General features: G+C 42.3%; 1 pseudogene; it reads left to right on the top strand.

The window, feature by feature from the left end:
- Positions 1 to 24,711: 24,711 nt before the first annotated feature.
- LOC118657019 lies at positions 24,712 to 25,523 on the top strand (annotated as a pseudogene).
- The last annotated feature ends 713 nt before the right edge of the window (positions 25,524 to 26,236 follow it).

The following is a 26,236-nucleotide window of genomic DNA, read 5'->3' as shown; positions in this document are numbered from 1 at the left end:
TGAAAAAGGAACCAAGAACAAATGAGACCAATACAAAACACTGCTGAGAAGAATTAAAGATCCAAATAAATGAAGAGCTACATTATGCTCATCCTGTCTAATAAAGAGGGAATATGCTAATTGACCCTCATGCCATCGCAAAGATGGCAGTGCCCTCAGCCAATAAGGAGGGAATATGCTAATTGACTGCCATGCCCTCAAAGATGGTGACGCCCACAGCCACAAGATGGCGGCGCCCAGTCCCCTCAGCCCTGCCAGGGCAGCAGGTGCGCGGCAAGGCTGGGCCTGCCCCCAGGCGGGCCTGGCAGCTCCACGCGCTTGCCTCTGGAGTCCCCAGTCCCCTCAGCCCCCAAGCTGTTCAGGGCCACCAAGGCTCAGATAACCAGGGCCTGCTAAGGCTTGCGCTGCAGGCAGTGGCAGCAGCAGAGGTGTGATGGGGCATTGCCTTCCCCTGATTGCTGGGTTGCCTCCCACCCCTAAGGGCTCCTGGACTGTGAGAGGGGGCAGGCCAGGCTGAGGGAGCCCCCCTCCAGTGCATGAATTTTCATGCACTGGGCCTCTAGTGAGTCATAAGATTCAATATTATTAGCATGCTAACACTCTTCAGATTGATCTACAGACTCAATACAATCCCAATGAAAATCCCAGCACTATTTCTTATAAAAATTAAAAAACTGATTCTCAAATTTACATAAAAATATACAGGACCTAGAATAGTCTAAACAATTTTGTGGGGGAAAAGGATAACGTTGGCAAACTAACCCTAATTGATTTCAAGACTGATTATAAAGATACACTGATAAAAAAAAAAATACACTGATCATGACAATGTGGGGTTGGCATCAAACTAAACCAATCATCAAGGTGGCAGAATACAGAGTCTGGAAATAGACACCCACATAACAAGACAACTGACTTTTGACAAAGGTGTGAAGGCAATTCAATAGAGAATGTATAGTATTTTCAATAAATCTGATGGAACCATTGGATATCCATATGCAAAATAATAACTTTGACCCATACCGTACATCACAGCCAAAAATTTACTCAAAATATACAAAAATTAACCCAAAATAATTACACGGGGAGCTAAAGTTAGTTAAGGCCAAGATGTCCTTAGTCATTAGTTTGTATGATCTACATTAAGACTGGAGAGCTGGGAGAAGCTGTTTTTAGCACACTGACCTCCCCAAAAGAGGAATGTAGAACCTACAAAAGCATGGGGTGGAGAAAGAGGCATCACACTCTGAACAGGCCATATAGAGAGCCAAGGAGGCCCAGGAAGCACCAGAGTCTCTTGAAACCACGAATATTTTGCCCTAGCCAGGTGGCTTAGTTGGCTAGACTGTTCTCCCATACACCAAAAATGGGTGAGGGTTTGATTCCTGGTCTCAAGGCATATACGGGAAGCAACCAATCAATGTTTCTTTTCTCTCTCTCTCTTTCTGTCTCTCTCTCTCTCCCCTCTCTCCCTTCCTCCTGGCAACTTACCAATGTTTCTCTCTCTAAAATCAATAGACATCCTCAGTGAGGATTTAAAAAAAAAAAGAAACCATGAATATTTTGCATGCGGGACCCTGGGCTACCTCAGGTGCACCCAGAAATGACTGTGGGAGAGACTGAGGCAGCACTGGAGATCCCGCATGGAGCCAGAACATGTGCTCATTTTTAGGAGACTTCATATGAGCCCATAAGCTGGTGAGGCAGGGGGATTTTGGGTGACAAGGGTGCCACAGAAAAAGCTCTGGAAGAAAGTCAATCAATATTATCAATTATCTTTGGATGGTGGAGTTCTAGGTGATTCTTATTTTCTTCATTATAACTTCTGTATTGTCTGAATGTCTTACAATAAACACGTATTACTTTTATAGTCATAAGGAAGCGATAAAGCTATTTTTAATTTCTTTAAAATCTCCAAAACAAAATCAGAATTTAAAAAGGATAGTATAATCCCATTTAGTGAAATACAAACTCAATATAAATGTATAGAAAATAGCAAAAAGAGGCAATACGTCCAAGTATTAACAGAACAGGTTTTAAGTGTAAGAATTGTGAGGTGTGTGTTTCTTTTTTCATTTTGCTTTTCTGTCTTGTTTTTTCTCATTTGCTGCAATAAGCACTTATCACTTTTATAATTATGATTATTTTTAAAGTCTTGTGACTAGAAAGGAAGGCTGACCGGACATATACTGTATAAATCTATTCAGCTATCTGGGATCTCTCTTATATTTTAAATGAGGAGGTTTGACTAGATGGATTTTTAAAGCCCTTTTCACTATAAAAGTTAATCTATTTTAAATTTTTAGAGATTAAATGTGAAGAATTTTGGTATTCTTATGTTTAAGCTTAAAAATAAAAATAACTAAGAGGAAAGGCTTTTAATTTCAGATTGTCTTCTGAGCTGGGCATTCTGCCCTAGATTTTCTTCTTTGAAACTGAGTCCCTTATTGCTTCAGATGAGATTAATTTTGAAGTTCAAGGTTGCTAGGCCCTCATATTTATTTATAAGCTCCTTACTGAGGCACATGACTTGTACTTGTGCAAAAACTGATGCAGCCTTTTTTTGTGCCATACTGCCCATAAATTATCCAAATACCAAGTTTCTAGATTGATTTTTTTTCTTTCCCTCCCCCATTAAATCATCATATTAATCACTCCAATATTTTCCTTCATTGAGGATGTTGATGAATGGGAAATAAATTATCTGTCAATTGCATATTCACCAAAGTATGTAAGATTATTCCAGACTTCTTAGAAAGTAGCTCTCCAAACTGCCCACTAGAAATACCAGGAGACTGATTTCTTTTGAGTTACAGCAGCAGATGTGCGGGACTCCCCCTGGAAAGGCCAACGCTCAAGTAATCACATTGGTGCACATGAATTTGATTTTATTAGTTGCCATTGTTATTTATGGTTTGCTGCGGTGCAGTGATGCATAGCTCTTTGTGGGCTCACATGTTAGCTCACTTACCATGGAAATACTGGGCCCAGGATATATTTTTCCCCTCAACTAGTGTCTCATCCTGAAAGGCATCAGTTCACCAACTCAAAATTGAAAGGAAGATATGAAGCAACTCTAATATAAGATGTGATGTTTCCCTACCCTATTACAGCTGATGACCTCCTTTGGGGGGGAGAGGGACGGGGTGTGCGGAGAGGGAGATGCATATTTTTATTACCTTTTTAATACAGGTACCCTAGCGGCTATTGGGACATACCACTTGTTAATGTTGGAAGCAAATGGCATTAGAGTTACAAGTCTGAGGTTCAGAGTCACATGGATCTGCATGCAATCCTGGCTCTGCTACTTATTAGCTATCATCTTCAGAAAGTTACTAAACCTGTCAGGGCTTCTCTTTGCTAACTGTAAAATGGAAATAATAATAATACCCACCCCATTGGGTTATTGATAAGAATTAAAAGAGATAAGACATTGTAGGCCCCTTGGGAAGGCACTGAGAGCACAGGTAATATTCAGTAAATTTTAGCAAATATGATTGAGAAGATGAAGACCAAGGGCTATTGCACAGGTTCACAGTGAATTACAGTCTTCTTTTACCTGTTCCAGAGAGGCAATCTGACTCCACCAGGCAGCCATTCCAGTATTTTGTGTCCCCTGAATTTCCCTTTTCCTAGGCAGACCATTTTTGTTCCCGATGGTGTTTTCTGCTATTGTTTGTACAAAGACCTCATGCGTTCCTTTGTGTTGTGTTCTGACTACCTGCTGAGTGCTTCTCTATGTTGATACCTTTCTGGTACAAGTTGTGCTGGTGAGCTAATGACTAAATGATCTGGCTTAACACAATGAGCCTTATAAGCAACTCTCACTTCCAAACATTTTGAAGCCATTAAAAATGAAAGGGAGAGAGAGTAAAAGGAAAAAAATAGTTTATTTTACTTGTGTTAGTGACAGGGGAAAAAATCGTAGCGCCTTACAGCTGAAAAGAAAAACACAATGATGATAGCTTGCATTCTCCTTGCCAAAGTGTTCTGTAAAATTTATTTTATTTTTGTAGAAAACCAAGGAGATGGGCAGAGGTATGATATTTTCAACTTGTTTTTATCAGCTACGAGGTGAAGGCCAAAAGGAGGTTAAGCAACATGTTTCCTGCTGCAGTTGGTCAGTAATTCTGAAACCAGTGGTTCATGGTACCATGAATCACCTTCTCATTTAATATCCTCCTCTCCTTTGAGGAGACCAGCGGCTTCCACTTGCAGCTTCCTGGAGCTACTCTGATGGTCATCATCATCATAACAATAACAAGAATGGCTGACATTATTGCACCCTCACTACATATCTGATGCTGTTTTTTACATGTGTTCACTCAGTCCTTCAACCACCCTATGAGATAAGTACAATAATGGCTCCTATTACTAGCAACGGGGAAAATGTAGTACTTTTCGGAGGCCACACACTGGTATGTAGTATATAGCATCCTGGTCAAGAGCCTGGGGTTGGCCAAGTTAACCTTGATGAGCAGTTCTCTGGACCTGCTGCTTCTCTTTTTCACATCTTTCCATCCCTGCTCCTCTGCTAGTGTGAACTACAAGTATGGCACTCTTCCAAAGTCATCCAAGTCAGGGTCCATGAGGTGACTGATGCTTTTTTAAGTGAGAGAAATATAAAGAAAATGTTGGATGAAATCTTACCATCTGCAACAGCATGGATAGACATAGAGGGTATTATGGTAGGTAAAATAAGTCAGTCAGAGAAAGACAAATGCCATATGATTTCACTTTTATGTGGAATCTAAGCACAAAATAAACAAACAAAACAGAAACAGACTCATAGATAAAGAGAACAGACTGATGGTTGGAGAGGGGTGGGAGGTTGAGGGATTGGGTAAAAAAGTGAAGGGATTAAGTACAACTTGTTAGTTACAAAATAGTCTGGGATGTAAAGTACAGCATAGGGAATATAGTCAATAATACTGTAATAACTCTATATGGTGCCAGGTGGGTACTGGACATATTGGGGGACGGGGAACACTTTGTAAAGTATATGATTGTCTAACCACAATGCTGTATACCTGAAACTAATACAAACTAATATTGAATGTAAACTGTAATTTAAGGATAAAAATGTTTCATGAAAAACTTAAAAATAATACAAGAAAGTTTTGGACATTGGCCCAAACCTCAGTTTCTTTTTCAAACTTCTACCATTTCTTTTTTTAATTTAAAATGTTTTTAGAGAGAATGGAAGGGAGAGGGAAAGAGAGAAACATTCACGTGAGAGCGAAACAGTGCTGGGCTGCTTCCTGAATGCCTCCTACCGGGCATCAAGCCCACAGCATGTGCCCTAACCGGAACTGAACCAGCAACCTCTTGGTGCATGGGATGGTGCCCAACCAACTGAGCCACACCGGCCAGGGCACACTTCTATTATTTCTTATCCTTAGTGATGGATGATTCAGAGAAAGAGGGAGCATGAATAATGCTATGGTCAATTTGAATAATAAAAGAAACATTTGGGAGACTACTCAATCCAGTGCAAACTGCACCTGGAATACCATCTGTATCACCATCTGTATCCCACTAGACTCTCATACCATGTCCAGCCTGGGAATGTCCTTGGTCCTCATCATCACATGGGCATGTTGGAGATCTAAGAGCTGTGCAGAAATGGTGTTCCATCACTAGGATGAGGTCAACCGTAGACAGTTTTTGCCAAGGTAAAAGCAGGGAGAGAGAATGGCTCTATTTCATTGACGGTCACAGGCTGGGGGTGATTAAAATCACGACTCTATGAAATCTCAACGCCTGACAAACATTTGTGAAAGAAGGCCCCTTTGAGAAGCACTCCTTTAAGTCTCTTGAGGTAGAAAACATCACTCTGTGACCTCACATTGGAAAATAAAACCTGTAAATAAAAGATCAGCCTTGAACCAAATTTTCAACCAAATGCTAAACTTACTGATTAATGCAGAGAGCAGAGGAAGGAGGAAACCTAGAGTCTCCTTTATCTTGAGGGCAGACAGGGGGTTCACTGAGACCTCAAATCTTTTTTTAAGCAGGAGAAAAATTAGGTTGGTAGGAGAGTGTCCAGTGGTAAGGAGAACATCACCATTAGGAAAATGGCTGTCCACACACAGCTTCTGGGCCACAGAACCGCTAAAATACTCCCCATGAGCCTGCTGTTACATACCCTGTGTCCCCTCCCTGGAGTATGTATCATGTGGGACATAAAAGATGTGAAAAGGATAAAATGAGGCAAAGAGGCTGACTTCAAAGTTTGCTGAGGATTTGGGTCTCCTCAGGGAAGTCATTCATGCATGAGCTTCTGCTCTGTCAAACAGATGGCTGTTTATGTTGTTCCTCTCCTGTGAGGATTCTAAATTCACATGAAGACATGAGGAAGAGAAGATAAATAAGGGGCGGGGGGTGGGGGAGGATTCTGAAAGCTAAATAAAGTGGTTGAGTATTAGGTGTATCCCACCTCTGCAGAAACAGAATACATTTTGCGCTCAAGACTCCTGCACCCCCACCCAGACCAGAAGAAAGACCACTCCAAGAAGTCATGATGGGCTCAGGAAGGCAGGAGGGCAGCGGTGCTGGGTGGGAGACGTCACAGCTAGCACAATGCCTGGGCAGTGCAAAGACCTGGGGCTGTGCCTGGCATCTGGGGGTATTCCAGTGTTGCTCACACACATCGTGTACCCTATTGCCCTGTTATCTGCCCCATAGTTTTAACATCATCCCTATGCTCATGGACTACGAGGCGCTCTCCTGGCATTTATTTATTCATTTCAAACATACTAAGATCCTAACATGTAAATGGAAATGTTATTTTTAAAAATACAATTCAGTTAAAAATTATAAAAATGCAACCATCAAAAATTCAAATGAAAACCACAGTGAAATAGCATTTTTTCACTTCCAAAATTAGCAACATTTTAAATTATAATAGTCAGTCTGGCAAGAAGGTTATAAAAGGAACCCTCTCTTGATGATGATGGTGGTGGTGGTGATGATGACGGTACCTATTTTGTGAGGTCCTATCTGCTCTAGAATAGTTTCTTAATCATTCTGACAAACAGCCCAGGGTAAATGACTTTGTCTCTCTCCACCTTGAAAATTCTCCTTGGCCCTGGTGGAAAATGTGATGAGTTTTGCAATGGATCTGAAGTTCAAAGTGTGATTCATGTTCTTTGAGAGCAATCTGTCAAGAGAGCTTTCAACAGTATAAAATGTTCTTTGCAGGAAGGCTTGGCTAGTGGTGTGTTGGTTTAACGCAAACCCATTTGGTTCTATAAATACACGGGTGAGCCACAGAAGTGGTAGTAGGTTACCACTATTTGTTCATTTTGGGGGGTCTTTCACTGGTAGGGGGGTTGACTCTCTCCAGAAGGAGTCCTCAAGACACACTTAGGGTCAGAAAGAGATGAATGTGATGAAATGCTCACACAGGAAGCACAGGATTCTAGGACCATTAAAACGAGCTCATTCTTACAGAGGAGAAAACTGAGGCTCAGAGAGAGTAAATAAATGCTCAAAATTAAACAGCCAGAATTGGAGTCCTGAGAAACTAATTCCCAATCCTGGGTTTTTGTCACCTAGACCGTGTGGGTCACAGAATATTTTGTGGAGCGCCAGTTCTAAAAGATTTCCCAGGACATTTTCTGGGCAGTAGGGGGTTTTATGGTGAGATACGTTTTGGAGCAGTATATATGCACTAGACCAGTGGTTCTCAACCTGTGGGCCGCGACCCCTTTGGGAGTCGAATGACCCTTTCACAGGGGTCGCCTAAGACCATCGGAAAACACATATATAATTACATATTGTTTTTGTGATTAATCACTATGCTTTAATTATGTTCAATTTGTAACAATGAAATTGGGGGTCACCACAACATGAGCAACTGTATTAAAGGGTCGCGGCATTAGGAAGGTTGAGAACCACTGCACTAGACTGTATCTACCCAAGCTCCTCCCCTCCCCACTTCCATCTGGAGGTTCACAGGGCACCTCAGTATTTAAAAGGCCCTGAGAAGACATGCACCAAGGAATGCTTTTAGAGCTGTCTAAATCAGTGTTTCCAAGTCTGTATGATCAGATTTCTATTACATTTAGTAACAAGTCTATAGAATTTGTAGCCCTCAGAGCACATTTTCAGAAATGCTGCACTGTAACTTCCCAAGTCTTTCCTCGCCTGAAACCAACCTCAAACAGGTGATGAAAATGGCTGCCAGGCCAAAGATGGAACCTCAGATATAAATGTCTATTGCTCCCCCAGGAACCCTCCTGGCCTAGAACACTGGAGGAGCTAACAGGTCTTCCCCTCTGCTTTTATTCTCAAACCCTTCATCCTTCAGGGATACTGTGAACTCTGTCCATTTGTTGCCTAAAATCTAAAGTTTACCAGCACTGTAGTTATTCCATCTCCAGTGATACCTGATGCGCTTTACGCCCAGCCTGGGGAGAGCAGTACAGGTGTTGTATCTACTCCACAATCCCTGCTCAGAAAGGTGGTTCTTCTCAGTAAGTTACTACAGTACTTAGTTGCTATAAAAGATGCTTCCAGCCCTAACTGGCTTGGCTCAGTGGATAGAGTGTCAGCCTGCAGACTGAAGGGTCCTGGGTTTGATTCTGGCCAAGGGCATATGCCCAGGTTTCAGGCTCAATCCCCAGTAGGGGACATGCAGGAGGCAGACGATCAATGATTCTCTCTCATCATTGATGTTTCTGTCTTTCTCTCCCTCTCCCTTCCTCTCTGAAATCAATAAAAAAATATTTTTAAGAATGCTTCCTCTTCAAATAATCAGAACAAGTGTTTGCATTTTCTGTATCATAGAATCTTCCTTCAGACTTGAACCAAGATGGCGGCATAGGTTAACGCCGGAGTTTGCTGCCTTGAACAACTACTTCAAAAGTGAAACTAAAAGACGGAACAGACATCACCCAGAATCACAGGAACGCTGGCTGAGTGGAAGTCCTACAACTAGGAGGAAAGAGAAACGCATACGGACACTCAGAGGAGGCGCAGTGCTGAAGTCAAATTCTGAGGTGCGGAGTGCGCGGAGCGGGCTGGTGGCGGAGGGCGCGGTTGGCGTTTTCAATCGGGAGGGAGTCGCAGACTCTGAGCTCCAGATACGGGCGAGTCTTTAGGGACCCTGACTCAAACGGGAGAAGCGGGACTGTCTGGCTTCGGTCAGAGCGAGTGCAGCTTTCTCTCCGAGGTTTGCAGCGGTCGCTGGGACTCAGAGAGGCAGAGCCCCTGGGGACAGGACTGAGAGCCGACATAACTGCTCTCTCCGGCCCACCCTGTTGATCCTGTGCGACCCGCCCCGTCCAAGCCCTGCACAGAGGCATTTGCCGGATAGCCTCAGGCAAAGGCTAGATTAGCACCTCCCTAGAGGACAGAAGTTCTCTCACTGAAGACACAGCTGATTCTCACAGCCACTTGGCCTGGAGGTCAAACCCTCCCTGGCATTAGCTACAACAATCAAGGCTTAACTACAAGACTTCGCACAAAGACCACTAGGGGGTGCACCAAGGAAGCATAACAAAATGCGGAGACAAAGAAACAGGACAAAATTGTCAATGGAAGATATAGAGTTCAGAACCACACTTTTAAGATCTCTCAAGAACTGTTTAGAAGCCGCCGATAAACTTAATGAGATCTACCAGAAAACTAATGAGACCCTCGATGTTATGATGGGGAACCAACTAGAAATTAAACATACACGGACTGAAATAACGAATATTATACAGACTCCCGACAGCAGACCAGAGGAGCGCAAGAATCAAGTCAATGATTTGAAATGCGAGGAAGCAAAAAACACCCAACCGGAAAAGCAAAATGAAAAAAGAATCCAAAAATGCGAGGATAGTGTAAGGAGCCTCTGGGACAGCTTCAAGCGTACCAACATCAGAATTATAGGGGTGCCAGAAGATGAGAGAGAACAAGATATTGAAAACCTATTTGAAGAAATAATGACAGAAAACTTCCCCCACCTGGTGAAAGAAATGGTTTTACAGGTCCAAGAAGCACGGAGAACCCCAAACAAAAGGAATCCAAAGAGGACTACACCAAGACACATCATAATTAAAATGCCAAGAGCAAAAGACAAAGAGAGAATCTTAAAAGCAGCAAGAGAAAGAAACTCAGTTACCTACAAGGGAATACCCATACGACTGTCAGCTGATTTCTCAACAGAAACTTTGCAGGCCAGAAGGGAGTGGCAAGAAATATTCAAAGTGATGAATACCAAGAACCTACAACCAAGATTACTTTATCCAGCAAAGCTATCATTCAGAATAGAAGGTCAGATAAAGAGCTTCACAGATAAGGAAAAGCTAAAGGAGTTCATCACCACCAAACCAGGATTATATGAAATGCTGAAAGGTATCCTTTAAGAAGAGGAAGAGGGAAAAATGGCGGCGGTATAAACGGACGTGTCCTGTGCCTTGTCCTGGAGCAGATAAGGGTGAGCAGCTGAAACGGGTAACATGCAGCCCGAATAGGCAGAGGATTTTCAGCTGAGAGACTGTCTGCAGCTAGGAAAGACCGAGAACCCCCAGGAAAAAAAGGACGGTTGGAGACTGCGGCTGAAGCCTCTCATGGTGCGCCAGCTAAGCAGCGGAGACTGCGCCATCTTGGGTGGTTGTTGCCGGCATCCAGAGACCAGCTACTAACCTGGAAACAAGGGATCTCAAGCAGCGTCACTGCCTGAACTCAGACGAGCACTGCTTCTTCTCACGGAAAGGTTGGTCATCCCCTAAAGGTGCGGTTTGAAGTTCGGGTTGGAGGGAGGACCGAGCTCGCGCGTGCGCGGGGCGGAATCTGCGCCCCACAGAGTCTGCAGCCGTTGGGACCAGCGTGACCCGCTAGTGGGGAAGGGGCCCCACAGGGCTGCTGGCAGAAGGGAACGCGAAAAATGAGCCCATAGCTGGACTGGATGTAAGGGAGCAGCCTTGGACTTTGCCAATCTGCTGGCTGCTTGGTGCCAGGGGCGAGTGGGCGCGCGGAGACTGCACGCGGAGACTGTGCGCAGACCTGGAAGGTGGAGGCTTGCGAATTCGCACAACTATCAGGCTCTTGTTACAGTTCCCCTTAGATCCGTGCATTTGATTATTAAACCCAGTGCATGGGATTCCCCAGTTGGGGTCATTCACAGAGCCTGTAGGGGAAAGTTCTTTTTGGGGAGCCTGGGAACACCGGGCAGTGGCAAGGAACCAGCTCTGGGCAGTGGTCTTTCCTGAATCAGTTCCCAATACCATAGAGGGAAAAAAAAAAAACAAAAAAAAAACAAAAAAAACCCTACTGATAGAGAGGACTTATAGCCTCGGAGGTCAATCCAGACACACTGCCACCCAGAGGCAGAGCCACGAACTGTCTCTTCTGCGATCACAAATAAAGGCAGTCTGGTAAACAAATACAAGCTGCCTTAAAATCAGGTCTGTGGTTTACTGCACGGAGGGACAGTGTATCGCAGGGAAGTTCAACACTCCCCTGAATGCCTGGCAGGACTGAGGCGTGCCAAAAAGAAGAGTGGAAGATCTGAAGCACCTTCACTTCCGAATATTTTTATATATATATATATATATTTTTTAAATTCTTTTTTCACCATTTCATTAAGAACCTATTTTATTTTTTTTATTTTATTTTTTTCATCACTTGATTTTACCTTTTTAATTACTACATTTTTTTAACCAGTATTATTGCTATCCTTTTACCATTTTTTCAAGTGTCATTTTATTTTTTATTCTTTTTTTAAATTTTTCTTTATTTTATTTTGGGATTAGTGTTATACACACTATTTTCATCGTTCCTTTAGCATCATTTCTCTCTAGCTCACATTTACCCTTAAGCCAAAACTCTCTTCCTCACTTTTCCCCTTTTATTGTCCTGTTTCTCTTACCCTATTCCTGCTTTGGATTTTACCTATTCCTTCTTTCTACCCACTGTCTAAATTTCACCCTACTTATATGTCTAATTTCCAATTCCTCGCTCTCCCCATACAAATAGCCTCTTCCCCACCTCTATTTCATTCTCTTACTTTTTTTTTTTTTTTTTGTATTTTTGTTTTTTTTCTTCTCTCCCTTTTCCCAATCTCATTTCGGCACTCCTTTTTGTTTTTTATTTTTCTCTTTAATCTTTTTCTCTTTTTTCTTCTATATCCCCTAATTCTCTTCGCTCGGGGGGTCACCTTTATTTGGGGTTATTAATATCGTGAATGCATTTAGTTTGTTGCCTTGTACATTGTGCCTTGTTGTGTTGTATTTTGTGCCTTTGAATCAGCGCAGCAGAGAGAGAACTACATAACCAAACACCTTGAGAAGAGAAATCATGGTGAAACAAAGAACCAACCCAAATATGAAAGAAAAACAGGCATCATCAGAAAAGGAAGTAAACGAAATGGAGGCAATGGAGGCAAGCAACCTGTCAGAGAAAGAATTCAGAGTAATGGCCATAAGGTGGATGAAAAAAATGGAAGACCAATTCAACAATATGTGTAGGAACCAAGAGGAAATGAAGAAGAACCAAGAGGAAATGAAGAGAAACCAAGAAGAAATGAAAAACGACATCACTGCCATAAAGAACTCAATAGAAAGCATCAACAGTAGACTAGAAGAAGCAGAGGACCGCATCAGCGAGCTAGAAGACAAGGTAGAAAAAAATACCCAAACAGAACAGCTTCTAGAAAAAAAAATTAAAAAGCAGGAGGAGAGCCTAAGAGAACTCTGGGACAATGCTAAACGAAACAACATCCGAATAATAGGGGTGCCAGAAGGAGAGGAAACTGAGCAAGGAATAGAAAACCTGTTTGAAAAAATAGTAACAGAAAATTTCCCTGATATAGGGAGGAAAAAACTCACACAAATCCAAGAAGCTCACAGAGTCCCAAACAAAATGAACCCGAAAAGACCGACACCAAGGCACATAATAATTAAATTGGCAAACACCAACGACAAAGCAAGACTCTTAAAAGCAGCCAGAGAGAGACAGAAAGTTACCTACAAAGGATCCCCCATCAGACTAGCGACCGATTTCTCAACAGAAACACATCAGGCAAGAAGGGAATGGAATGAAATATACAAAGTCATGCAAAGGAAGGGTTTGAATCCAAGAATACTATACCCAGCGAGGCTATCAATCAAAATTGAGGGTCAAATCAGGAGCTTCACAGACAAAAACGGTCTACGGGAGTTTATTACAACCAAACCAGCAATGCAAGAAATGCTACAGGGTCTGCTGTAAATAGAAAAAACAGGAAACAAAGAAGGAACGCAGTGGTAAAGAACAAAAATGGCGACTAACAAGTTTCTATCAATAATAACTTTAAATGTAAATGGATTAAATTCCCCAGTCAAAAGGCATAGGGTAAATGAGTGGATAAGAAAACATGACCCATATATCTGCTGTCTACAGGAAACCCACCTCACAAAAAAAGACGCACACAGACTGATGGTGAAGGGATGGAAAAAGGTTTTTCAGGCCAATGGAAGTGAAAAAAAAGCCGGGGTAGCAATACTTATATCTGACAAATTAGATCTCAAAGTGAAGGACATAAAAAGAGATCAAGAAGGCCACTTCATAATACTAAAGGGAGCAGTCCAACAAGAAGAAATAACTCTGGTAAATATATATGCACCCAATATAGGAGCACCCAAATACGTAAGAAATCTTCTGGAGAAGATCAAGGGAGAGATTGACAGCAATACAATCATAGTAGGGGATCTTAACACCCCATTATCTCCACTGGACAAATCCTCTAAACAGAAACTCAGCAAAGAAACATCAATCCTAAATGACTCACTAGATCAGATGGAATTAATTGACATCTTCAGAACATTTCACCCCAAAGTCACAGAATATACATTCTCCTCGGGTGCACATTTGTCATCTTCAAAGATAGACCATATATTGGGTCACAGACAAAGTCTCTTCAAATTCAAGAAAATTGAAATCATATCAAGTATCTTCTCAGACCACAAAGGCATAAAACTGGAAATCAACTACAACAAAAACAATCCAAAAAAATCAAACACATGGAGACTAAATAGCATGCTATTAAACAACGACTGGGTCACCAGTGAGATCAAAGAAGAAATAAAAAACATCATGGCAACAAATGACAATGAAAACACAACAATCCAAAACCTATGGGACACAGCAAAAGCAGTCTTGAGAGGGAAGTTCATAGCTCTACAAGCCTACTGCAAGAAACAAGAAACAATGAGAATAAATGACCTAACTCTACAACTCGAAGAATTAGAAAGAGAGCAACAAAAAAAGCCCACTGTAAGCAGAAGGAAGGAAATAACAAAGATCAGAGCGGAGATAAACGACATAGAGACCAAAAAAACAATACAAAAGATCAACAAAACCAAGAGCTGGTTCTTTGAAAGGATAAACAAGATTGATACACCTCTAGCCAGGCTCACCAAGAAACAAAGAGAGAGGACCCAAATAAACAAAATCAGAAATGAAAGAGGAGAAATAACAACAGACCCCATAGAAATACAAAGGATTGTTAGAAAATACTATGAACAACTCTACTCCAACTCACTAGACAACCTGGAGGAAATGGACATATTCCTAGATAAATACAACCTTCCAAAACTTAACCAGGAAGGATCTAAAAATCTCAATAGGCCAATAACTATGGAGGAAATCGAAGCAGTAATCAAAAAGCTTCCAGCAAACAAAAGCCCGGGGCCAGATGGCTTCACAGGGGAGTTTTACCAAACATTCAAGGAAGACCTAAAACCTATCCTCCTCAGACTGTGTCAAAAGATCCAAGAGGAAGGAGCACTTCCCAGCTCATTCTATGAAGCCAACATCACCCTAATCCCAAAACCAGATAAAGACAATACAATGAAAGAGAATTACAGGCCAATATCCCTCATGAACATAGATGCCAAAATCCTCAACAAAATCCTAGCAAATCGGATCCAGCAGTACATCAAAAAGATCATACACCATGACCAAGTAGGATTTATCCCAGGGATGCAAGGATGGTACAATATCCGCAAATCAATAAATATGATACATCACATAAACAAATTGAGAGAGAAAAACCACATAGTCATATCAATTGATGCGGAAAAAGCATTTGACAAAATCCAACACCCTTTCTTGATAAAAACTCTCAGCAAGATAGGAATTGAGGGATCATACCTCAACATAATAAAAGCCATATATGACAAACCCACAGCCAACATCATAATCAATGGGCAAAAACTAAAACCATTCCCCCTAAAAACAGGAACAAGACAGGGATGCCCCCTCTCACCACTCCTGTTCAACATAGTACTGGAAGTACTAGCCATTGCGATCAGACACGATGAAGAAATAAAAGGCATCCAGATTGGAAAAGAAGAAGTAAAACTGTCCTTATTTGCAGATGACATGATACTGTACATACAGAACCCTAAAGACTCCATCAAAAAATTATTAGACTTAATAAATGAATTCGGCAATGTAGCAGGATACAAAATTAATGCTAAGAAATCCATGGCATTTCTTTACACCAATAGTGAACTTACAGAAAGTGAAACTACAGAAGCAATCCCATTTACCATTGCACCAAAAAAATTAAAATACCTAGGAATAAACTTAACTAAGGAGGTAAAAGACTTATATGCTGAAAACTACAGGACACTGAAAAAAGAGATAGAGGAAGACATAAACAGATGGAAGAATATACCGTGTTCATGGATTGGTAGAATCAACATCATCAAAATGTCCATACTACCCAAAGCAATTTATAAATTCAATGCAATCCCCATTAAATTACCAACAGCATATTTCATGGATCTAGAACGAACGTTCCAAAAATTCATCTGGAATAAAAAAAGACCCCGAATAGCTGCAGCAATCCTGAGAAAGAACAAAGTAGGTGGGATCTCAATACCAGATATCAAACTGTATTACAAAGCCACTGTTCTTAAAACAGCTTGGTACTGGCACAAGAACAGACATATAGATCAATGGAATAGACTAGAGACCCCAGAAATCAACCCAAACCACTATGCCCAATTAATATTCGACAAAGGAGGCAAGAGCATACAATGGAGTCAAGACAGTCTTTTCAATAAATGGTGTTGGGAAAATTGGACAGATACATGCAAAAGGATGAAACTAGATCACCAACTCACACCATACACAAAAATAAACTCAAAATGGATAAAAGACTTAAACGTAAGACGGGAAACCATAAAAATACTAGAGGAATCCACAGGCAGCGAAATCACAAACATATGCCGAAGAAATTTCTTCTCTGATAATGCTCCTAGGGCAATGGAAACTAAAGAGAAAATAAACAAATGGGACTACATCAAAATAAAAAGCTTTTGCACAGCAAAGGAAACCATCAACAAAACAACAAGAAGACCCACTACATGGGAGAACATATTTGCCAATGATACCACCGATAAGGGTTTAATTTCCAACATTTTCAGGGATCTCATGAAACTTAACAAAAGGAAGATAAACAATCCAATAAAAAAATGGGCAACGGACCTAGATAGACACTTTTCGAAAGAGGACATACAGAAGGCCGAAAGACATATGAAAACCTGCTCAAAGTCACTAATTATACGAGAGATGCAAATCAAAACGACAATGCGTTATCATCTCACACCTGTCAGAATGGCTATCATCAACAAATCAACAAACAACAAGTGTTGGAGAGGATGTGGAGAAAAAGGAACCCTTCTGCACTGCTGGTGGGAATGCAGACTGGTGCAGCCACTGTGGAGAACAGTATGGAGCTACCTCAGAAGACTAAAAATGGAACTCCCATTTGACCCAGTGATCCCACTACTAGGAATATATCCCAAGAAACCAGAAACGCCAATCAGAAAGGATATATGCACCCCTATGTTCATAGCAGCACAATTCACCATAGCTAAGATTTGGAAACAGCCTAAGTGCCCATCAGCAGATGAGTGGATTAGAAAACTGTGGTACATATACACAATGGAATACTATGCTGTGGTAAAAAAAAAAAAAAGGAACTCTTGCCTTTTGCAACAGCATGGATGGAACTGGAGAGCATTATGCTAAGTGAAATAAGCCAGTCAGAGAAAGATAAATACCACATGATCTCACTCATTTGTGGATTATAGAGAACAACATAGACTGATGAAAAGGGACAGACTCAAAGACTGAGAAACAGCAATCAGGCTATCAATCCCCAGAAGGAAAGTAGGGGAGGGCGGGGGTAAGGGGAAGAGATCAACCAAAGGACTTGTATACATGTATATAAGCCATACCAATGGACATGGACAACAGGGGGATGGTAGCATGAGTGTGTGTGGGGGGGAGGTTGGGGGTTAATGGGGGGGATGAGGACACATTTGTAATACCTTAACTAATAATAAAAAAAAAAGAAATACTTAAAAAGAAAAAGAAGAGGAAGAGGAAGAAAAAGGTAAAGATACAAATTATGAACAACAAATATGCATCTATCAACAAGTGAATCTAAGAATCAAGTGAATAAATAATCTGATGAACAGAATGAACTGGTGATTATAATAGAATCAGGGACATAGAAAGGGAATGGACTGACTATTCTTGGGGGGGAAAGGGGTGTGGGAGACGCAGGAAGAGACTGGACAAAAATCGTGCACCTATGGATGAGGACAGTGGGTGGGGAGTGAGGGCGGAGGGTGGGGCAGGAACTGGGAGGAGGGGAGTTATATGGGAAAAAAAGAGGGACAAATGTAATAATCTTAACAATAAAGATTTAATTAAAAAAAAAAAGAATCTTCCTTCAGCTTTAACTAAAACATAAATAACTGGATAACTTCATTGGTGTTAGCTATCATGGAACAGAAGTTGAAACCCCCCAAATGATGTCTTCCATTAGCAGAGATTCAGCGGACTTTTTCTTAGGTGACACATCTCAGTTAAAAACATACTTGCTACACATATTGGCTTTCCTAGACTTTATCCCTCAACTCTTTTTTAAGATTCCAGAAAGCATTTTGGCTCTCTCTGTTTACTAAGAAGCATTGGATGAGGTCTGGCTCATTCATGCTTTTCAGCATAATCACTTTCCACTCTACAAGGTGCCCAATGGGTTCCCATCAAGCTAGCCATGAGGTATTGCAGCCCATGGCTGCCTCTGCTCTGTGTGACTGTTTTGATCAATTCTGGAAGGGATACTTACTCAGAACTGAGCATGATCAAAAATGGAGCAATGAAAGTTTCGGGGGACCTCGTCCCTGCCTCGGAGAAACACACCTAGAGTATGGCTTATACTGCCGCATCCCAGTACAGGGGTAAGCACAGCTTGCACATCTGAAAGGGTTCGGTGGCTACTCTCAAGGGAACTGAACTACAGAATTTGAATGAGAAGCTTAGGTTAGGAGGGTAGAGATGAGGTGGGGGAAGAGTGGATGGATGATTTCTGTCCCAACCAATCACATTTCCAAAATTAGTAACCTTTCCTAAACACTTCAAGGTAAGGTATAGGTCTGTAGCTAATAAGATGCAAAGCATCCTGAAATGTGTGATTAAATCACCGGTGGCTGGATCTTGGGAGAGAGAAACTGAAAAGTGTGGTGCCTTTATCAGGTGCTCTTTCCCCACCAATCTCAGTCCCAGAGCCCCTCACGGCCCAGCTGTCTGAGACAGGTTTCTCAGACATTAAAACCTAGAGAAGCCTCTGTGTGAAAAAGCCTGAAGGGTCTTTTCTTTGCTGCCTGATGGCTCCAAATGGAAATGTTGTCTCTTTTGAGTTGAAATGTTGTCTCTTTTGAGTTGAAATGTTGTCTCTTTTGAGTGTATCTAGAGAGGAAGCCCTCTGCTCCTAGAGCTCTCAGGCCCATCTCTGAGACAGACCACACTGTGTGGGACCCAGACACAACCTGGGAGCAAATCTGGACAGTTCTGCCCTCCACTCAGGGCACCTGAGAAACAAGAAAGAGGTTGACAGATTGGAGTGGAACAGGAAGAGGCACTGAGTGATTTATAAAGAAAGATTAAAGCAGTTAAAAGATGATTTGGCCACGGAACTACTGAGATTAGAGAGGAAGGTTAAAAGTCCATAAATATTTGCATCATGAAAACTTTTCTGTCACACATGTACATGCACACTCACAGACACCAACACCCCACAGATGGGGTTAATGCCTGCCCTGTAGGGATTTGAAATGTGTGCACCCGTGGAAGATTTATTGCACACCTGAAAGGCTCTAGTGGCCTCTCACAGGGGAACTCAACCACAGAATTTGAACCAGAAGTTTAGCCTGGGGGAGGCAGAAGGCAATTAGGGGCGAGAAGGGGCGATTTCTGTTCCAAGCACATTGTCCAAAAGTGGAACCCTCCTTGTGGGCTGGTGTGGTGGCAAGGAGAGCAGCGTAGGTGACCTTTGGGGTTTATAGGTATCTCTCCTCACTGTAATTTGTTGTTTTTTGCTCAGTCAGACATGGAAAGAGTCAGAAGAAACCTTCCGAAACAATACATTGTTGTCATGGCTATGTGCCTAGAGATAATGACCATTATGAAGCCAGAAGACTTGATAGTATACACTTACTTCATTGTTTCATTTGAGATTTACAAAACAGTACAAAAAGGGCTTCTGGTTACTTATTGTGTGCCCACCTTAGAATACAGTGACTGGCTGCCATTCTTACTCATCTATAATAATAAAAGGGTAATATGCTAATTAGACTGGACATCTTCCAGACATCATTCCGGACATCCTTCCTGACAAAGCCCGGGCCCAAGGGAAGCCAGCCCAGGTCCCAAGTGCCAGAGGGAAGCCTGTGTGCCAGAAGCCTGGGAAAGGAAGGCCTACTTTTGCACAAATTTTCATGCACTGGGCCGCTAGTTTAATAATAATGTTTAAATGGCAGCTATTTATTGATTCTTAACTCTGTATGAGCCCCTGTGTCAAACGGTTTTGTAGACATTATCTCATTTATTATCACTATATTGTTATTATTTTAATTTTACAAAACAAAATCCAGAGGCTCAAGCAGCTTAAACAACCTGCTCAAGACCACACATAAGTGACAGAACAGAGATTCAAAGCCACATCTCCATGTTGCGTAGACCAGGCCCTCTGCAGTAGGGTCCGTTCCCCTTCAAGGAAACCAGAAGTTCCTGAAGGCAGAGGCAGAATCCCGCCTTTCTTTGAATGGTTTTCACAACATAACACAATGCCCTGCACAGGGAGGGCACTAAATTATTGTGTTGATTGGTGGAGTCTCTTCCTCTCCAAGCCCACCTTCCAGGCGTGAATAATCAGTCATTCCTACTGTGGCGTGTCCTGTCATCTAAGTCCTAGAAAGACAGCTAAGATTTTGTTGAGTAAACACTATGTAGCCACCACTTATGCAAGAGCTATTTGGGCTTTGCAAGAAATAGATTACATAGTCCCTTGGCTTAAGGAACTTCCATTCCATATTTTAAGAATAAAGCATAGGCAGCTGTAACAAAATGTTTTGAATCACAATGCCCATAACACCTAGGGAAAAAAAAGACCCGAATCAAATCAAGAGTTGCATGGCATAAAAGTGGTTGGGAAGAAACTTCTCCACCAAGTTGAAGTCACATGAATGTCCTTTGAAGAATAGGCAGGTAGGAGGACACTGACAAGGCGAGAAATAGCTAGAATGAGGTTATAGGTCCAGATTCCAGCTCCTCCTCCTTCCCTGTGCTCTAGGCTTCCCTCCTCCTCACTTCCCTCTCTATAAAGCAGGGGTCATAATACAGCACATCACTCATACTTAACAAAAATCATAAAAATGATCTAATTGGGCCATGCTTTGAAGTCCGTTGCAGAAGGGAAGTGACTATAAAGAGGAACGTTGTTATTAGTGTGAATGAGGGATAGCCCTCCTCCCCCCCCCCTTTTTTTTTAAACCAGAGCAATTCTCCTCTCCTAATTAATTTTAGTCCTAGAAAGCAGTGGCTTTGCAGATTCCTGCACAGAAAACCTTCTCTACTTCTGGGTTTCAGAAAAAGACATTAAGCTGAAAATAGCAATTCCACCTTGAAAATGGAAATAGTCAGAAATGATCAGGCCCCACTAGTACCTGAATGGGTAAAAGACACACATATAGGAAACAACTTAAACAGCCAGGTAATAAAGGTGATTATGAACTAGTGATTCAATTGGAAGCCTGAACCGTGGCCAGTCTGGCCCTGGGCTAAAATCACCAAATCTCATACTTAAGCCCATTAGAACATGTTTGCACAAAACTGTTAAGCAATGCTTGTTGTTTATGTCCAAAAAATAGTCCACACAGTAAGCACATTGTTCCACGCATAATACTAAGACCTGTCTTCCAAGATTGGAGCATTTTCTATGAAACAAATTTTGAAGACAACAAAATTGCCAACTATCTAAACAACGAATTTAAAAGATATCTCCCTCTTGGGGAAGAGGATGTGGCAATGCTAACAGTCGCCTAGTGGTCGGACTGCAGTCAATTTGCAGTTGTGGGTAGAGGGAGGCAGATTTCAGATTTACTCAGAAAGGAATTTGTAACACTTACAGCTAGTGGAGACTGATACAGGCTTTATCTTGAGGTGGTGACTGCCCCAACACTGGAGGCATTCAAATGCCAAGAGAGACGAAAGAAGGGATTCCCAAAACAGGGAAAGCTGAACTAGATGATTTATAGCTGCCTGTCTAAGCCTATGATGAGGTGTTTCTTCATATCCAAGGTGGCTCTGATGAGTATAAAATGAATCTGGACCCAAGAATGGGGTGGAGGCCAATTAAAAGTTCCCTTTGCAAAATGTTCTCCAGCTGCAAACTATTCAGCATCAACTGTTAAGCACTGAACACAGCCCTGGTTTCAACATTTCTTAATGAAAATTAGCAGAGTTTGGGGTTTGAAGATCTTTACTCCCTTTTTCAAAAAACCTTTAAGAAAACAATTGTGCCATGATCTGACAGGAAATAAAATATGCTCTGCTCTGAATGGCTTCTTTTCCCAGGACCAAGGAACTCAGGTATGCCCTCAACAAAGATATATAAGAAAGTAATAATACTATAATAGCAACAACAACAATAAAGTTAATAATAAGACCAGATCTCAGAGCTATTCTAACTAGATTAACTTATTTAAACCCATTTTATAGATAAGCGGAGCCAAGATTTGAAAGTAGGCAGTTTGGCTCCATGTCCAGGCATGGAACCATTATGCTACACTCTTAATACTTTAAATTTCTTTTTCTGTCTAAGTTCATCTGTTTTATGTGCTGTGTTTCTAACATCTTCTCTTTGCCCTTTTTAGAATGTGTGCTCTGGGATCAAGCCCTGTCATCTCTCACCTCTGTCACTTACCAGCTGTGGAACTTATTCTCATCAAGCCTCCTCTCTCCTCTATAAATCACTGGTAGTAATATCTCCCTCTCATGTTTATTGCGAGTATGAAGAATGGCCCTGTCTGTGTTGCCCTGGCATGCTGGCTAGCACGGAGCGAGCCCTTCACACATGAGACAGACCGCAAAGGAGCACCCTGCAACTCCTGTCATGTGTTCCCAAATGTGGGATTTTTCACAGGGCATACTGTTGACCATGTTGGCCATTCGGGTCTGTGACTACAGGTCACTTGCTAATAGCTGGGCCTTCAGGAGACCAGCCCCAGGCTGGGCAGGCAGGGCCCACCAGAAGCTGAAGTTTGATTCAACACTTGAAACATGTCAGAGCAGAGACCGGTCTCCTTGGTGTTTACTGCGAAAGCTGCCAAACATGCTCAGTGAGCAGGAATGACTGCCTCCCTCTCCAGGGCCAGATTCCGGAGCCCGTGGGAAGTCAGAAGCAAGTGAGATGCCTTGAAAGCCAGTCAGGATGCTCACAGTGGGTGGAGTACCTCTAAAAGTTATACATTAATTTGGGTAAATTCAGAGTTATCTCACATCGCTTGTAAATTGATGGGAATCAGAGCCAGAGGGCACTTCAAAGAGCTCTGATAATCTTCAGGTGTTGGGAATTATTTACCAAAAGGCAACAGGAAACAACAGACCTATCAGCAAATCTTTTCTCAAATAACAGGGCCTTGAATGACTCCACAGGGCCAGACTGGGGCTTGACTCTTTGTGGACAACAGTCAGGCTCTGCACCAAAGGTCAAAGTGAAGGGAGTGCCTGTGGTGAAGGCAGACATGCACTTTTGTTCTGCTAGAATTCAAATGGAATGGGATGTGTGCGTCCACGTGAGAGCCATGTGGTTTGAGTGTTGTATAGAGAAAAGTTCTGCAAACATCCTTTCCCATGGACAGAGACTGTCTTTTGAGAACCGTTGTCTTTACATACCACATACACTGTGGTATGTGAGGGTGACCAACAGTCCCACTTTGCCTGGATCTGAGTCATCTGCTGGGACACAGGATTTTCAGTGTTAAAACCAGGACAGTCCATAGCAAACTGGAATGAGTTGGTTTACCCCACAGTGATTCCTCATTCTTTAGCTTTGGCATTCTCCTCCCCTAGTTTTCTTCTCCCCCGACCAATCTAAATCAGTAGTTCTCCAGCTGGGCTACACATTAGATGGATCTACAGATTAGATCCATCTTGGGAGCTTTGGAAACTCCCAAAGCCCAGGCCTCACCTCAGAGCCATTGCATCACAAGCTCTGGGTACAGTATATGGGGATTTAGAATCACTGCTCCAAGTAGGCACCAAATTAACAACTGGTCAGGAAAGGATGGGCTGCTAAAGCCCATTCCTATTAAAGGAAATCCTTTGGCAAACCAAAATCCTCATGACAAGAATAATCTCACACTAAATAATTGGATAATTTTCTATTTTTCTCCCAATGTCTTTAAAAAACAAGGCCCACCAGTAGACGCTGATGTGTAGGCACGCGTTATCTCTAAGCATTTTGAAAAATAATTGATATTTATAGTTTTACAATCAAATAAGCTTCAAGAAGAACAAAATGAATTGGACTTGGATATTACTGAAACGCTCTTATCATTGACAATGTTAGCAATCTTCATAGCTCTTAAAACATTTCTCTTAACCTGATCCATCATTTGTGCTTCAAGTCATGAAAGACACAAGAAGCATGGGCACTGAAGCGCACAGACCAGGGTCTGAATCTTTCTCTGCCATTTACTGGTACTCCCTATGGGAAGGTCAAGTCACTTCACCTCCCAGGACCTCAGTGAAAGGTAAAATAACAGAATTAATATGTTGAGTTCTACCCAGTGCCTGGCACCTGGTGGGCACTCAACCAGTGGGAGTATCTTCACCCATCTACAGAGGAAATGAAGTAAGTGTGTGCCTACCTGATAAATGATTGCTGATTGTGTGGGAAAACCGATATCTGTGAAAAAAAAAAAATAGTCTTGAAACTAACTGAGGGTCCCTTTTCTGAACCAACAGACTCCTTCATCCAGAACAACAGATAATTGAAATCCTTCCCAGCCCATGTCCACACAGCTCTTCCCAGTTTTCAGGAAGATACTGTATTACAATTTGAGCCACAGACTTTGGTCAGTGCCTTTCTGAGCTGTTGTTCTTGATATGGGCTTAGGATCTTGGGTCATTGGGAATAAAGCCCCATTCACCAGCAGAGACAAGAAGCAAAGGAGCATGTGATCTTGGCAGAGAATTGGCTCAGAGTTTAACTCAGTCTGGTCCAGAGAGATGGAGAGGAGACAGTGAGGAGCCTCTGGGAGCAGATTAAATCTTTTAAGACAGCGGTTCTCAACCTGGGGGTCGAACGACCCTTTCACAGGGGTCGCCTAAGACCATCGGAAAACACATATATAATTACATATTGTAATCATGGAGACAGATGCTCTCGGTTGCACAATAAACCAACCTTTAGCCAGACCATTGCCCTCTTGAACATTTACCGTAACCCTCAAAACTCTTCCCAGTCTGCTGACGGTTTGCGCTGTGCTGTGAACGATGTCGAGATGCAGGAACACTATGATGAGTTTTTTGAGGAGGTTTTCACAGAAATGGAGGAGAAGTACGGCGAGGTGGAGGAGATGAATGTCTGTGATAGCCTTGGAGATCACCTCGTTGGAAACGTGTATGTGAAGTTTCGCCGTGAAGAAGATGCGGAGAAAGCTGTGATTGATTTGAACAACCGCTGGTTCAATGGGCAGCCCATCCACGCTGAGCTTTCCCCCGTGACCGACTTCCGGGAAGCCTGTTGCCGCCAATATGAAATGGGAGAGTGTACACGAGGCGGCTTCTGCAACTTCATGCATCTGAAGCCCATTTCCAGAGAGCTGCGGCGGGAGCTGTATGGGCGCCGGCGCAAGAAGTTTTGTTTCTTTTCCTTTGTTTCAGGCATCGATCGAGGTCCCGGTCCCGGGAGCGTCGCTCTCGGTCTAGAGACCGTGGTCGTGGCGGTGGCGGAGGTGGTGGCGGAGGCGGTGGGGGACGGGAGCGTGACAGGAGGCGGTCAAGAGATCGTGAGAGATCTGGGCGATTCTGAGCCAGGCCATTTTTACCGTATGTCTGCTAGAAAGTGTTGTAGTTGATTGACCAAACCAGTTCATAATGGGAATTTTTTTAAAAAACAATTTAAAAAAACAAAGATGGGTTTCTGAATAAAATTTGTAGTGATACAGTAAAAAAAAAAAAAATGCTATGCTTTAATTATGTTCCATTTGTAACAATGAAATTGGGGGTCACCACAACATGAGGAACTGTATTAAAGGGTCGCGGCATTCAGAAGGTTGAGAACCACTGTTCTAAGAGAACTGCTTGCACATGGCATATAGGAGTAGCCAGAAAGAGGGAAGTAAGGGCCTATGATCCAGCCATTCTCACCCTGAGTCCTCACTCACTCTGCAATTCTGCGCATTGGAGGGGTTCTGAGTTAATCTCATCTGCCCATTACTCAGATTTTACAGAATATGAGGCCTTTGTCCCAAGGGTTCTCACCTATTCACAGGTAAACAAATTGGGTTTCTACTGTCTGATGTCCTCCTAAAAAAAGGTAGTTTTTTTCTTCCAAATCCAGATGTTGTCATCTTGCCAAACAGTGTGTGCACACCACTAGCTCATTTCATTTTAGTCTCCTTTATCCCAGAGAAGTTGAGGGGGTCAGATGGTCTAGATGACAGTAATGTTCAGCTATTCATTGTTTACAGGATTAATTTCCATTTAGTTCCTTAGAGAAATGGAGCTTGCAATGCAAATCAATGGCTTCCTGATCTGGGTGACTATCAGAACAACCAGAGTGCTTTATAAAAGTCCTGGTTCCTGGGCTGCACTCAGATCTACTAACTCTGAGTCTCAGGGGTAATAAGAGTGAGGAATCTCCAGGTAGACAGTGTCAGATTGAATTGAAATG

The sequence above is a fragment of the Myotis myotis genome, unplaced genomic scaffold (genome assembly GCF_014108235.1).
Source record: "Myotis myotis isolate mMyoMyo1 unplaced genomic scaffold, mMyoMyo1.p scaffold_m19_p_5, whole genome shotgun sequence".
NCBI classification, from domain to species: domain Eukaryota; kingdom Metazoa; phylum Chordata; class Mammalia; order Chiroptera; family Vespertilionidae; genus Myotis; species Myotis myotis.
This window is presented reverse-complemented; position numbering and strand designations above follow the sequence as displayed.